Raw genomic sequence first — 16011 nt, 5'->3', positions numbered from 1 at the left:
TTGAGATCCAAAAATTATCCAATTCGAAATGATAAAAAATCTATATGTACATATTTTCATTGTCTTTTAAATAAAATATATTAGACGTTTCTACAAGTTTTCAAGACGCATTAATCTGAAACATTCATCGTCTGATTATAAAGCAACAGATTGGCAAAAAGTGAAAAACAAATTCACTGTCCAATCACAATAAAGACCAAGAGAGATGAAAACCAAATTCATCTAAAGGTTGACTAAACGAGGACTTAATCCACTTTCTACAAATCGGCAAAGATGAAAACAGAATAATGCAAGAAGTTATCGAAAGTGATCCAGAGAAAGGACCTGACGAGGTCTTAATGGATTGCTAAATAATAACTTAAAGACTGGCCGACATTAAAAAAGTCGGACTGAGTCAACCCAAGTTATCAGCAAATCCCTGGAAAGAGGTCTGGCCAACCCTATAAAAGAGGAATTGCTATAACTTAGAAGAGATCGACATGACGAAGTCGGTCTCCTACGAAAAACAAGTTATAAAAGTAATCCCTGAAAGAGACCTGACAAGGGTCCAAGAAAGAGGATTAAAAAATAACTTAGAAGAGATCGACATGACGAAGTCAGTCTCCTACAACAAACAAGTTATAAAAGTAATCCCTGAAAGAGACCTGACAAGGGTCCAAGAAAGAGGATTACAAAAATAACTTGGAAAAGGACGACGCAACGAAGTCGGCCTCCCAACAAACAAGTTATAAAAGTAATCCCTGAAAGAGACCTGACAAGGGTCCAAGAAAGAGGATTACAAAAATAACTTGGAAAAGGACGACGCAAAAAAGTCGGTCTCCTACAAACAAGTTATAAAAGTAGTCCCTGAAAGAGACCTGACAAAGATCCAAAAAAGAGGACTACAAAAATAACTGGAAAGAGGACCAACGTAAAGTAATCGGTTATGGATTGCTAGAAATAAATACAAGTAAGAGTGAGAAAACCGAAATACAAGTTGGATCCACACATCCACGACCTCAAAGGATCCAAGCTACAAGCAATAAGTACAAAGCAATCCAAAGAGGCCGAGCAGCAAGGCTCCAGCATTCTCAAAACCCAGAAAGGTGCCAAGACAAGTGCAAACAAGCATGATATAAAATACAATATTATAACAAGCATTCAGGGTCAGGCCCAAAAGCTTGAAAGCTACTTATTGTTTTTTCAAAATAAAAAGTTGCTAAAAACAAAGCAACCAGAAGGAGTATCAACAGTCAGCAAAATATTCAAACTACACAATAAAGAGTTTAAAAGCCCACAAGCCGGGCTATCTACACAAACATCCAAGAAAAATCAGCTAAGATCGGGAGCCTTCTCGGCAGCATCAGTACGGGGAGAAGGAGGGCGAGTCTGAATAGGCACAGCATCCACGGTACCATCATCCCAATTCAAGATCTGACAGTCCGGATCAGAAACGGAATCGAATGACCGACCTCAACTAGAGGAACTGTGGAAGTTGACACCTTGACAGAAGGCACAGGGGGAGGTTCGACATCGTCATCATCCTGGTCATCAGGGATAATCTTACCATCCCTCACAACATTGTCCAGGCTAAAAAGAATAAGGTCAGCCTCGGGAGCAATAATTCGAACCTGCTCCTTCAGGTTCTCGTAAGCAGCATTCACACTGCTAACAAGATGACCCTGGAGCTCGGAGTAATCAGCTCGGGCGTTCTCCAACTCCTCCTTCAAACGCATTCCCTCCCGATTGGATGTGACATAGCTGTCTTTATGCCTCAATGCCGTGTCCTCGGCCAACCGCACAGAAGCCGCCAGAGCAAGGGAACTCGCCTTCTCACTCTTCAGATCCTTCTTCAGTTTGGCCACCTTCACCTCAAGCTCCTCCTTCAAGCCCTTCATCCGATCGAACTCTTATTTTGCCTCCTCCATAAAAGCTTTGGTGGCATGGAGAGGAAGATTTTGAGTAGTTCGGTACAGGGCAGCTCCCATATGTGCCATTTTTACACTACTCCGAGTTATAAAATCCAAATGATGAAGGAATGATACATCATCTATAGGGAGGACACCGTAGGGACCGATCTGCTGATCTACGAACTCGACCGTGTCAAAATCAGGGGCATCAAGGTTGAAAGGCTCAATTGTTTTTTGTTTCTTGTTGGGAGGAGCACCAGAAGTAGCAACGGAAGACTGTGGAGGCTCGGCTAGGCGAACCCGAGGAGTGGGAATCACCTTCCTCAGCCCAGGAGAACTCGACACGGGTGGCTTCACCTGAACTTGAGAAGATCCCTCTCCCGTCGCCTTGGCCGAGATATTTTGAGTAGCAGCAGCCTTCCTTGCCTTTTTGAAGGCCTTCATGGAATCATTATTTTTTGACATCTCTGAAAAAACAGAATCAACCATAGTAATGGGTTACAATCACAAAAAGAGGAAGCAAAACTAAGAAACAAGTACAAAAACAAGTCAGACAGTACCCAAAACAGTTCGAACCAGGGACGGGTCATTCAAAAACCTTTTTGTATCAAGATGGGGTGGTTCCCCCCATAAACCTTCAAGAACAATAACAAAAGCCCGCTCAACCTCGTCAAGCATCTCCCATGTATAACGAGACACTCTCACATCCTTCTGCTACTCTAGAAGGAAAGCAAGCTCGTCATTCTCATCAAGAAAAAAGGGGCGGACCCCCTCAACAGCACGGACTCTAAAGAAATAATTCTTAAAGTCCTTAAAAGACTCATCGTACATGGCAAAAACTTTATGTCCCTGGGCAGACCTGAAAGAAACCCAGGAAGCTTTCTTTTTGGAAGAGGCACCAGGCTTGGCAGAAACAAAAAGATAAAGGAAAAGAGTTTGAGAAGGTGTTACGCCTAACTCTTGGCAAAGCAGCTGAAAGATCTTGATAAAACCCCAGGAATTCGGATGAAGCTGGGATGGGGCAATGTTACACGACCACAACAAGTCGGTCTCGAAAGCAGTAAATGGAAAAGTAATGTCCAACTGGCTGAAGAAATATTCACAGGCATAGAAGAAAGGACGCTCCCCCCCGACTGAAGTAGGAAAACAAACCCTCTCGTCAGAGTCGGGCGCTACAAGCTCATAATCCCTCTCCCGGGCACTGCTACCACAAATCCTTTGACGTTTCCTCAGCTCTACACAAAAATCAGCATCCACCACAGAGATACACATTAAGACAAGGTCGTCCAGCCAATCAGACATCCCCTCGGGAACTTTAGAAGACATCTCTACAATGTTATTGCGAGAAGACATGAGGCCAACAAATCCTACAATAAGAAAAGAAGATTGGATTACTAAAAAACATCTCAGACGAGGGGCAAAACAACTCGACTAATATGATACAGAAGAACAAACAGAAAAGGAAAACCCCAAGACTCAAACCAAAGTTCTGGGGCATCCTTTGGATGCAGTAACAAAGTAAGGTTTCAGGAAAAATCTACAGCTTACGTCCCGGCATCTCTCAAACAAGAAAAGAAGATTTCAAATAACAAACATTTTTCACAGGAGAAAGATAAAACACAAAAAGTCATCAAAGCCACTATCTTTTTACAGTCTATCAGCAAAAAGCATCGCCAACATCAAACACTCCAAGCGGAAATCGTCAAAGGCACAACCTTTTTTCAGAATCGAACAAAACCATCAAACAACAGGAAAGGCGAAAAGGTTCATGCAAAAAGGCGAAGAAACTCCCAGAACACACATTACAACAGCAATCAGGCACAGCAAAAGCATAAAGATCCAAAGTTTCTCCAAGCAAAATCAAAACTTTCTTAAAATCAGACATGAAGAAGTGACATGGAAAAGAGAAAGGAAGAAAGATCAAACCTGGAAAAATAGGAGAAAACCTCAAAAGAAAGCTGAAGAGCAGAAGCGGCAGGTGAAAGAGCCACCCCTCGAACGGAAAAACTCGCCAAAAGTAGGAAACGGAAGGTGAAATCCAGAATCACCCCTCTTCCACAGAAAGCAGTAGCAAGCAGGCGTCGCAAGGAGAAACTATGAACCCTAGGCGAAAAACAGAAAGAAAGAAAAGTAAGGGAGGTTACGAAGAAAAAAACCGTTTCTAAATTGCAAAATTCAAAATAAAGCCAAGGGAAATGGGGTAATCAATACCAATTAATGAAGGTATTAAACCCTCGCATGTTCCCAAGAACAAAGCGCTGATATAAAAGCGTGCGCTTTTAGAGGAAAACGTTCCACATTCAAAAAAGGTTCTACAAAGAAAGGAATCGACTAAATGCTTGAGATCGGCTTCACTAGAGAAGGACTGAAGTCAAGGACTCGACCTCAAAAAAGAAGACCGAGCTCAAGCAGGGGCACTATTCATACCCTGGGTCGAGTTATCCGACCCGGGATGATTGGCGACAAAGCGACCGACTTCTTCAGGTCAGACTATCCGACCTCTTCCTAAAAGAGCTCGGCCAAATCGATAGGAAAGCCCAAAAAAGGGCCCAACTTAAGGAATACGACCCAGATCCAAAGGCAGCCCAAGCCTATAGAGATAAGGGCGGTTCCATTGAAGATAAGCTGACCTCGCCAAAAGATAAGATAAGATAAGATAACTAACTTATCTTATCTAGGAAGGTCATCCCACACTATTATAAATACACTGGAGCACCCAGGTATAACTCATACTCTGATTCTACTAAAAACCTGCTTAATACCCTTGCTAACTTAAGCATCGGAGTCCCTTGTAGGTACCCCCCACCCTTCGGCGACAGAGGATCAGCAGCGCTATCAGTCCAACAAGTCAGACACACCAGCTCCGGCCGCCATCCGCTAACCGGACACGTCAACTCCGACCAGTACAGAAGATCTCGTCTGAGATCGACCTACAGTTTCAGGTAACCCTCGGAACAGAACCTAAGGTGCATGAGGAACCTATTGAAGTTCTATTGAATTCTTAGTTAAGGATCTTAGAATCTGAAGAGTACTCTTCCTCTGATGAGGAAGAGGAAACTAGGGAAGAGCAAGTTGCTCGGTACCCAAGAATTCTGATGAAGCTGAATGCCAGGATATTTGGCACAGAGCCATTAGAGGGAGAACCTCCAGTGCTCACCAAGGAATTCAATGCCTTGGTTCAGCAAAAGTTATCTCAGAAGAAACCGGATCCCGGACGCTTCTTAATTCCTTGCACCATAGGTACCATGACCTTTGATAAGGCTCTGTGTGACCTAGGGTCAAGCATAAACCTTTATGCCACTCTTTGTAATGGAAAGGCTGAGAATCTTTGAGGTACAAGCTTTAAGAATCTCACTAGAGATGGCAGACAAGTCCATGAAAAAGGCTTATAGACTGGTAGAGGATGTCTTGGTGAAGGTTGAAGACCTTTACATCCCTGCTGATTTTATAATCCTGGATACTGGGGAGGAAAAGGATGAATCCATCATCCTTTAAAGACTCTTCCTAGCTACAGCCAAGGCTGTAATTAATGTAGACAGAAGAAAACTAGTCCTGCAATTAGATGAGGTCTATCTTGTGTTCAAGGTTCATAAACCTCTCAGTACAGAGCCTAACAGAGTCCCCAGACACCAGTTCTAAGTTTGGTGTGGGGCAACTATCATCAAGCTCTTAAAGGAATAGTAGTAAGAAACTGCCCAAGGGCTGGAGGGATAAGAAAATACCCACTGAAGGCCTCTCACCTGGCATGAGAGTTATCTTCACTGACAATCATGTCCTTCCACACACTGTGAATAGGATCCTGTCTCTAGAACATGTGAAACTTATCCATGAGAGCACAAGCATGAAATTCACTATAAGGGGCAAAATTCTTAACCCCTATCCATCTCCGTAAGGAGCTAACTGTTAAGCTAGTGACGTTAAAAGAAGCGCTTGTTGGGAGGCAACCTGATAAACCACTATTTTATGGTTTATCTTGTACTCAATTGAGTGGTTTTTATTAGGTCTTTGCACACTTATTCATACAATTTGCATGATTTTACAATTCCTTCCTAATTTTGTTCTATGATTGAAAACTTGCTTCCTAAGCCTTTAAATTGTGTATTTTAACTCCCCTTTATACCATTCGATGCCGTGATCTGTGCGTTAAGTGTTTTCAAGCTTTACAGGGCAGGAATGGCTTAGAGGATGGAAAGAAAGCTTGCAAAAATGGAAGGAACACAAGAAACTAAGGAGCTGACCAGCGAGGAGTGACGCGCGCGTGCACCTGATGCGTGCGGGTGAATTGGAGTTTGCACGGCGACGCGTGCGCGTACCTGACGCGTACGCATGTGGTGCGTGACAGAAGCTAGGCCAATTAAGAGATTTTTAAACAAGAGAGCAGCGTTGCAAGTATAGCCCTTAACCAGCTAAGATCTGCCTCACCAATTTAAAAAGGTGTCAGAAAAATTTTAGAATAAAAACACTGGGAGTATGAATCCCAGGTCGTCTCCCAACGAGTTGCAGGAAAAGGTGCTATTTTATTAATTAGGAGTTTTCCAAGAATTTTGAGAGTTGAATAATGAGCAATTTAAATAGTTATAAATTTAAGCAATAAAAATAAACTAAGAATAATTATTGATATTCTAAATAAAAAGCCTTGACTGGGGAAATGATTAATTGGAAGTTCTATCCTTGTTGGGATCTCTTAGATGTAGTATTAAAAAAGTTGTTGTTTTCACTTAGTTAACCCTTACTAAATAAAGAAAAGTCAAGTGATTAAGGTAACCCTTATTCGCAAATCCTAGTCCTCTCCCTTAGGAAGGTCTAGCATTAGTAAATACAGAACTAGCCAACAACGTACAGATTAATCAACACGTAAGCCTTCCAACTCAAGTATCTCCTTTTAATCAACCCCCATGTCAAGTATGGAATCTACTCCATTGACATGAATATAACGCTCATAAAAAGATAAGAAGACATGATGAATTTTAATAAAATAAGGATTTAAAATTAATTAAAAAGGAAAAGTAATTCTATGCACTAATAATTCATGAAAATACTCCAATCGTAACTCTTAAATAAAGTAAATAAGGATGTGGAAGAGTAAGGGACAAAGTAAACAAACTAGAGTAATATCTTCAACGGAGGTAATGACTTCTTCAATATCCAAGAGCATAAAATTAATTAACTATGAATGTAGAGAAAAACCTAAAAACTATCCTAATGAGGATGTATCTTAATGTGTGTTGATGCCTCTTGAGTCTCTGCATGTTCCCTGGCTTTATTCTGTGTTTCTGAGCCGAGAACTGGGTTAAAACGCGGCTCGAAATCGCCCCCAGCGTCTTCTGTTAATTATGCAGATCGTGCAGGTCACGCGTACGCGTCATCCACGCGTTCACGTCATTCAGCAATTTTTCTTGTCACGCGAGCGCGTCGTTCACGTGTTCGCGTCATTCGTGCAGACTCTATCCATGTGTACGCGTCAGGCACGCATTCGCGTCACTGCGATTTTCTCTATTCCGCGCGTTTGCGTGAGCCATGCGCGCGCGTCAGTGTTCGCTGGTCATCTCCTTAGTTTTTTGTGTTCCTTCCATTTTTACAAGCTTCCTCTCCGTTATATAAGCCATTATTGCCCTATGAAGCCTGAAACACTTAACACACGGATCACGACATGGTATAAAGGAGAATAAAAATATATAAATAAAAGATTTTTAGGAAGCAAGTTTTCAACCATAAAATAATACTAGGAAGGAAAATGTAAAATCATGCAATTAGTATGAATAAGTGGGTGAAGACTTGGTGAAACCACTCAATTAAACACAAGATAAACCATAAAATAGTAGTTTATCAACCTCCCCACACTTAAACATTAGCATGTCCTCATGCTTAGCTTAAGGAGATAAAACAAATGAGTAGGGAAAAGTAAGACTCATGAAATGCAATGCAACCTATGTATCATGAATGCAACTATATGATAAAATGATTTTGTCTATTTAGTTAAAAATAAATAAGTTCTTTCAAGACAAAAATAAATTAAATTCCACTAATTCAAATTATATAATAAAAGCAAGTAAACTTGTAGAAAGACAGCTTATGAAAGCAGGGAACATAGAATTAAGTATTAAACCCTCACTGATGGTGTATGTGCATTCTAGTCTCTCTAGTGTATAGGGTGATCACTCTACTCTTCTCTAATCATGCTTTCTAAACCTTGTTTTCACCTAACCAATCAACAAGTATTTAATGTACCTATGCAAACATCATGAGGTCTTTCAAGGGTTGTAATGGGGCCAAGGTAAAGGTGAGGGTATATATATGGCTAAGTGAGCTATAAATCGAATCCTTGATCAACCTAAGCTATCACCTAACATGCATACTCTGTTTTCTTCTTAGATTATCCTTAGGTTTCCCAAAATTCTTCCTACATTTTGTTTTACATACTCATGCATCAACTTTTTCTCTTAACTTGTATCACATATGCATTGATTTTTGAACTTAACTTAGCATAGGGGTAATTTTGTCTCCTTATTCATTCATCTAATTACTTACTTATTGAAATATTTTTGGATTTTTTTTAAATAGGAAGAGTAAATATAGCTTATCAATACACATGGATTTTTTAACTTTTTCTTAGTTTCACATGAGTAGGTACCCAAATTCTCAATATTTTATCATGACACATTCTCTTATTAACCAATGTTCCCATAGTTTCCCACACTTTAATTGATACACATTTTCTATCTTAAGCTGACCAAAGATTCAATTTGGGATATTACTTGTTTTTCTGCTTAAGGCTAGTAATGTGGTAAAATATAGAATAAAGGGGATTAAAAAGGCTCAAAGTTGGCTAACAAAGGTGAATGGAAGGGCAGGCTATTTGGGGTAAGTGAGTTGATAAAATAATGGCCTCAATCATATGTATGCATATAATACATTAAATATTGGACATATAGGATGGAACAAAATATAGATCACAATCGTAGAGAAGCAAACACACAAGAATAAAAATTTTGTGGTTAAATAGTGTAACCATTTTATTAGGCTCAAGCCTCACAGGTTGTGTGTTCTAGCTTTTAACTATGTTCCAAATACAACTTTCTAAATAAGTTTAACACAAAAGTTTTGATTTAAATTAGTGAAATTTTTCAAAAATAGGGTCTTAAAAAGAAACTTATTATTTTCTAACCAGTTAGAACATGCATGCAAATAACCTATTACTATACAATTTTTATCTTATCCTAACAAAAGAAAAATAAAATAAATATCCTATTTTATTGGTGTTTAAGGAAGAGAAATTACCTCCGGAAGTCAGGTACTGACCGACCTCCCCACACTTAAGGCTTGGCACCGTCCTCAGTGCCGTCAGTCAGGAACAACGGGGGGCTGGTAGCAGCATCTCCACAATCGGGACCGTCATGGCTCCCTATGCTGGTAAATGAAGTGGAGTCCGGGGTGTCTGGGTCTTCTTTAAGTGGGTGGTGACCAACAAGTAGCTCCTTGAGGTATGTAAATCGACGCTTGCTACAGCGTTCCCTTTGCTTTTCTTTTCGTTCAATCCGGTCTAATTTCTCAAGTATCTGATGGAGCAGTTAGTTTGTTGAAGGTGCTTGTGATGTGGTAGGAGTAGGAATGTCTTCGGCCGGTTCTGCTGGCCGGCTAGGAGTGGCTGCTAGAAGTCTGATATATTTCCCATTAGGGACGTACTGATCTTCCCGTGAAATCATGGCCTTGGTGTCCCCATCTCTGTAGGAGACTCCGGCTGCTGAGACTAGATCTGAAACTAAGGCTGGAAAAGGTAGGTTGCCCGCAATCTGTACGTGTCCCATAGCATGCCGAATGTGTATTGGTAAATTGAGGTGCTGGTCGATAAGGATACACCAAAGTAGAATAGCCATGTCTGCGGTGAAGAAGGACTCGTGAGTGCTCGGAAAGACGTAATGGGACATAATCTGTGCCCATACTCGATCCTCCAATGTGAGTGCTGAAGCTAAGATTCCCTTAGGTCGGGATCAATGGTATCTATATATCCATATGCTACCAGGTTGTGCTATAACTCTGAGAACGGCGTCCCAGTCAAATTGGTATGTCTGGCGCTTGAGTGAGGCTTCTTGAAATACGTCCAATCCTTCTGGAGCAGGGGGAAGATCTAAAGCTCGCTGAATTGCCTCTTCTGTGACGGGAACTTGCTTCTGACAGACATAAACAGACTGCATGATTGGCATGTGAAAATTGGAGTAGAATTCAACTACACATGAAAGATTAACCTGTTTTGACTATCTCCGTAGGAAGCCCATTGTCTTTGCTCAATGCGGGGCTCAACAAATTCAACAATGTTGGTCGAGAGGATGAGAAGGTGTTCGTTATTGTAATTTCTCTCAGCCAGGATAGGGAACATCTGCTCACAGTAGCGGTTAGGAAACCGCGCAGTGTTCTTTGCTGGGAAAGCTTTTTCTTTTTCATCGACCTTGATTATCCTCTTGATTTATTTTGTTGAGGATTTTACTGCTGTTGGAGATGGCTCTGCCACTAGTGCTCTTTTTGTTCCTTTCCTTGCTGGTGGTTTGGGAGTAGCTTTCTCTTTGCCCTTCTTGGTGGCCATCCTAAAAAGGGAAAAAGTAAGTAACTTTAAAAGCTTAAGGGTTAGAGCAAGGAAGAGAAAGGTACAAGTGATAATCAATGCACGGTAAAGGAGGATGTCGTTAACACATGGTCGCGAGTCCATGTGAAAAGTTCATCAATGGAAATATAGCAAGTGCATGTTATGGCTATTAAAGGCAAGATGTTTATTGGCATGCCGGCAAAGGCATGAGTAGCATAGATCAAACATTCAATGTCCAAGTTAGATTACCAACCCTTTCAAACTAACAACCTGTTTGTATTGACAATTATATTTAATTAATAAAATATAAAAGGGGTTTTATGAAAAACAGGCATTAGAGTAGTAGAATAGAATAATTTAAAATAATGTGCAATGCCATACGGGCTTTTTCACAAACACATAGCTTGCATGATAAAGATGTTATGGAAAGTATTAAATTGAACATGCAAGCAACCCTTTAAGAAGTAATATTAATTGTCAAACAATTCCACAATAATTCACAAGCGAAATATAAAAGAAAATAATTACCCAATTAAATTTTTAACACCATTTAAAGGGATAAAAGAAAAGAAAAAGAAAGAAAAAAGAAAATATAGATAATGAAAGTAAAAAGAAAAAGAAGAAGAAAACATAAATAAAAATAATAAAGGAAAAGTAAAAAGTAAAGAAAGAAAGAAAAGAACTTTGATAATAGATGTGAAAAATAAGGGAGGAGAAAGTAAAAAGTGAGAAAGAATAATGAAGGAAGAAGATAGAAGAAAGAAATAAGAAGGGAAAGAAAAGATTTAGATTTGGGGAAGAAAAGATAAGATATTTTGGCTGATCTGGATAAGCTGTGCGTCGCATATGATGCGGACGCGTGGGTCACGCGATCGCGTGGTGGGCACTAAGTTCAGGTGACGCGGACGCGTGGGTCACGCGATTGCGTGGCCTGATTTGTGCTATTGGCGCGAGTGCAACCTCGCGTACGCACAACTCTCTGTTTTATACTCATTTTGCCAAAATTTGGGGTCACGCGTTCGCGTGGGTGACGTGATCGCGTGAATGACCATATTTTGAAAACGACGCGGCGACGTAGGGCACGCGGTCGCGTGGTTGGGCTTGTGCATCCAGCATCATTCCAGCCCCACTCCACCATAACTTGCTGCCATACACTCACTTTACGTCGAATTCGCAGGGCCACGCGTTCGCGTGGGTGACGCGAACGAGTGGGAGGTTATTTTCAAAAGGACGCGGCCGCGTGATGGACGCGGTTGCATGGGCATATTTTGTGCCTAAGACACGCCTCCAGCCACGCTTTCGCGTGACTCTCTGCTTCTTTTCTTCTTGTTGCGAAGGCACATATGACGGGGACGCGTCAGCGACGCTGGCGCATCGCGTGCCTCTCTCTTCTTTTTTTTTATATATATGCAGGATGCAAATGCAGATGCAGGCTATATGCAAAGATTAAGAAAAGAGTCATTAACAAAAATAAAATAGAATAAAGTAAAACAAAACTAAGACTGAAACTGAACAATCATACCATGGTGGGTTATCTCCCACCTAGCACTTTGCTTTTACGTCTTTAAGTTGGACGTCTTCAGATTCATTCTGCTTCTGTTGGTGGGTCTTCCAAAAGGAAAACCTCTAGCTCTTTGTGATCCTTCATCTTCTCTCCATAATAAAGCTTCAGGCGATGTCCATTGACCTTTAAGAATTTGGAGCTAGAAGGATGACGCAGGTGAAAAACTCCGTATGGCTCTACCTTTTCTACTCTATAGGGACCTTCTCATCTTGACCTTAGTTTGCCTGGCATAAGCCTCAGTCTGGAGTTATAAAGAAGAACTAACTCCCCTGGTCTGAATTCTCTCCTTTTAATGTGCTTGTCATGGACAACCTTTATCTTCTCTTTGTATCACCTGGAATTGTCATATGCTTCTAGTCGAAGATTCTCTAATTCTGCTAGTTGCAGCTTTCTTTCAGCACCAGATTCTTCATAATTCATATTCCATTCCCTTACAGCCCAGAAGGCCTTGTGTTCCACCCCTACTGGAAGGTGGCAAGCCTTTCCGTACACTAAGAGGAAGGGACTCATCCCGATAGGTGTTTTGTATGCTGTTCTATATGCCCAGAGTGCATCTTGTAGCCTGGAACTCTAGTCTTTCCTATGAGGCTTTACTATCTTCTCCAAAATGCATTTAATTTCTCTGTTAGACACTTCTGCTTGTCCATTGGTTTGAGGGTGATAAGCTATTGCTACTTTATGAACTATCCCATGCTTTTTCAGTAATCTTGTTAGTCTCATGTTACAAAAGTGAGTGCCTTGATTGCTCACGATTGCTCGTGGTGATCCAAAGCGACAGATAATATCGTTTCTAACAAAGGAAACAACAGTGTTAGCATCATCAGTACGAGTAGGAATTGCTTCCACCTATTTAGAAACATAATCTACAGCTAACAGTATATAAAGGTAACCATTAGAATTTGGAAATGGACCCATGAAGTCAATGCCCCAAACATCAAAAATTTCACAGAAAAGCATAATCTGTTGAGGCATCTCATCCCTCTTGGATATATTACTAAATCTTTGGCATGAGGAACAAGATTTACAATATTCAGCAGCATCTTTAAAAAGAGTAGGCCACCAGAATCTACAGTCTAAGATTTTTCTAGCTGTTCTTTGAGGGCCAAAATGTCCTCCACTCTCAGATGAGTGGCATGCCTCTAAAATGGACTGGAATTCTGATTGAGGCACACACTTTCTAATTACCTGGTCAGCACCACACCTCCACAAATATGGATCATCCCATATAAAATATTTAGACTCACTTTTCAACTTGTCCCTTTGATGTTTATTAAAATTTGGAGGGAATGTATGGCTAACTAGATAATTAGCTACAGGTGCATACCAAGGAACTACTTCAGATACTTCTTGCAAGCTATCAAATGGAAAAGTATCATTTATAGGAGTGGAGTCATCCTTAATGTGTTCAAGACGACTTAAGTGGTCTGCCACTAAATTCTGGTTACCACTCCTGTCCTTAATTTCTAAATCAAATTCTTGCAGCAGCAGTATCCAACGTATCTACCTTGGTTTGGACTCTTTTTTAGCTAATAAATATTTTAGAGCTGCATGGTCTGAGTATACTACTACCTTAGTACCAAGTAAATAGGCTCGGAATTTATCCAGAGCAAAAACAATAGCAAGAAGCTCTTTTCAGTAGTAGTATAATTAGATTGAGCAGCATCTAATATTTTAGATGCATAAGCGATTACGAAAGTATCCTTACCTTCGCATTGGGCTAGCGCTGTTCCTACTGCATGGTTGGAAGTATTACATATAATTTCAAATTGCTGGCTCCAGTCTTGTCCTCTCACAATCACAGCTTGAGTCAGGGCGATCTTTAGCTTATCAAACGCTTTCATGCAATCCTCAGTGAATTCGAACTTAATATCTTTCTGTAGCAGTCTGGATAAAGGTAATGCTACCTTATTGAAGTCCTTAATGAATCTCCTGTAAAAACCTGCATGGCCAAGGAACGAACAAACTTCCCTCACAGAGGAGGGGTAAGGTAAACTAGAAATAACATCCACCTTTGCTGGATCTACTGAAATACCAGTTTTAGAGACAACATGTCCTAGAACAATCCCTTATTTTACCATAAAATGACATTTTTCAAAATTCAATACAAGGTTTGAACTAACACATCTGTCTAATACTCTTGCTAAACTATCCAAGCAAAGGTCAAATGAATCGCCATAGACGCTAAAATCATCCATAAACACTTCCATACAGTTCTCAATAAGATCTGAAAAGATACTCATCATACATCTTTGAAAAGTAGCAGGTGCATTACATAAGCCGAAAGGAATTCTTTTATATGCATACGTTCCAAAGGGACATGTAAAAGTGGCCTTCTCCTGATCTTCAGGAGCTATATGAATTTGAAAATATCCTGTATAACCATCTAAAAAGCAATAATGAGATATACCTGACAGGCGATCAAGCATCTGATCAATAAATGGCAAGGGGTAATGATCCTTGCGAGAAGCTTGGTTGAGACGCCTATAGTCAATGCAAACCCTCCATGAATTATGTACTCTAGTTGTCAGGAGCTCTCCATGCTCATTCTTTATTGTTGTGACTCCAGACTTCTTGGGCACTTGTACTGGACTGACCCATTCACTGTCTGAAATAGGGTAAATGATATCTGCTTCAAATAGCCTGGTTACTTCTTTCTTGACAACTTCTAAGATGGTTAGATTCAATATTCTTTGGGGTTGATGGACAGGTTTTGATTCCTCTTCCAAATATATTATGTGCTCACAAACTTGAGGACTGATGCCTACTATATCCGCCAAGCTCCATCCAATTGCTTTCTTATGTTTTCTCAGCACATTGAGCAGTTGCTCTTCTTGTTGAGATGTGAGTTCCCTTGCAATGATGACTGTAAACTTCTGATTATCCTCAAGGTAAGCATACTTGAGGTGTGGAGGAAGGGGCTTCAAATCCAATTTCTGCTCATGGCTAGGTTTTGAATTATCTGGGGCTAGTGGTAATGGTAAAGTGTCTTCATTATGTTCAGAAGGTGTCCCCACACTTGGACCTTGCTCCATGTGCTTCTCTTCTAACTCTTCTTGGTGAACTTCAGATACAGTTTCATCAATGATTTCACACTGGAAGATAGAATGATCTTCCGGAGGGTGCTTCATAGCTTCATTTAAACTGAACTTTACTGTTCTGCCATCTATCTCAAAGGAGTAAGTTCCTGAGAATGCATCCAGCTGGAATTTTAAAGTCTTCAGGAGTGGTCTTCCAAGCAGGATTGATGATGGTCTTCTTGAGTCATTAGGGGGCATTTCTAGGATATAGAAGTCAATGGGAAATGTGAGCCCCTTAATGCTCACTAATACATCTTCAGCAATTCCAACTACTGTAATAATGCTTTTATCTGCTAACACAAAACGAGCTGCCAACCTTTTGCAGGGAGGGAGCCTTAGAGTATCATATATAGACAATGGCATTATACCAACACACGCTCCTAAGTCACACATGCAATCAGAAAATATTACACCTCCAAAGGTACAGTTAATGGTGCACGAATTGTAAATCACACTTTTCACAACTCGTACCACTAACCAGCAAGTGCACTGGGTCGTCCAAGTAATACCTTACGTGAGTAAGGGTCGATCCCACGGAGATTGTCGGCTTGAAGCAAGCTATGGTTATTTTGTAATTCTTAGTCAGAAAATCAATGATAAGAGTGATTATATTTATGAAGAGTAAAAAGCAGAGAACAGATTTGGAGATGCTCTATCTTCTGAATCTCTGCTTTCCTACTATCTTCTTCTTCACGTATGCAGGTCTCGTTCCATGGCAAGTGGCAAGTTGTAGGATCACCGTTGTCAATGGCTACCATCCGTCCTCTTAGTGAAAATGGTCCAAATGCGCTGTCACCGCACCGCTAATCATCTGTCGGTTCTCACTCATGCTGGAATAGGATCCATTGATCCTTTTGCGTCTGTCACTACGCCCAACCCTTGTGAGTTTGAAGCTCGTCATAG

The sequence above is a fragment of the Arachis ipaensis genome, chromosome B04 (genome assembly GCF_000816755.2).
Source record: "Arachis ipaensis cultivar K30076 chromosome B04, Araip1.1, whole genome shotgun sequence".
Classification (NCBI taxonomy): domain Eukaryota; kingdom Viridiplantae; phylum Streptophyta; class Magnoliopsida; order Fabales; family Fabaceae; genus Arachis; species Arachis ipaensis.
Note: the sequence above shows the minus strand (reverse complement) of the source record.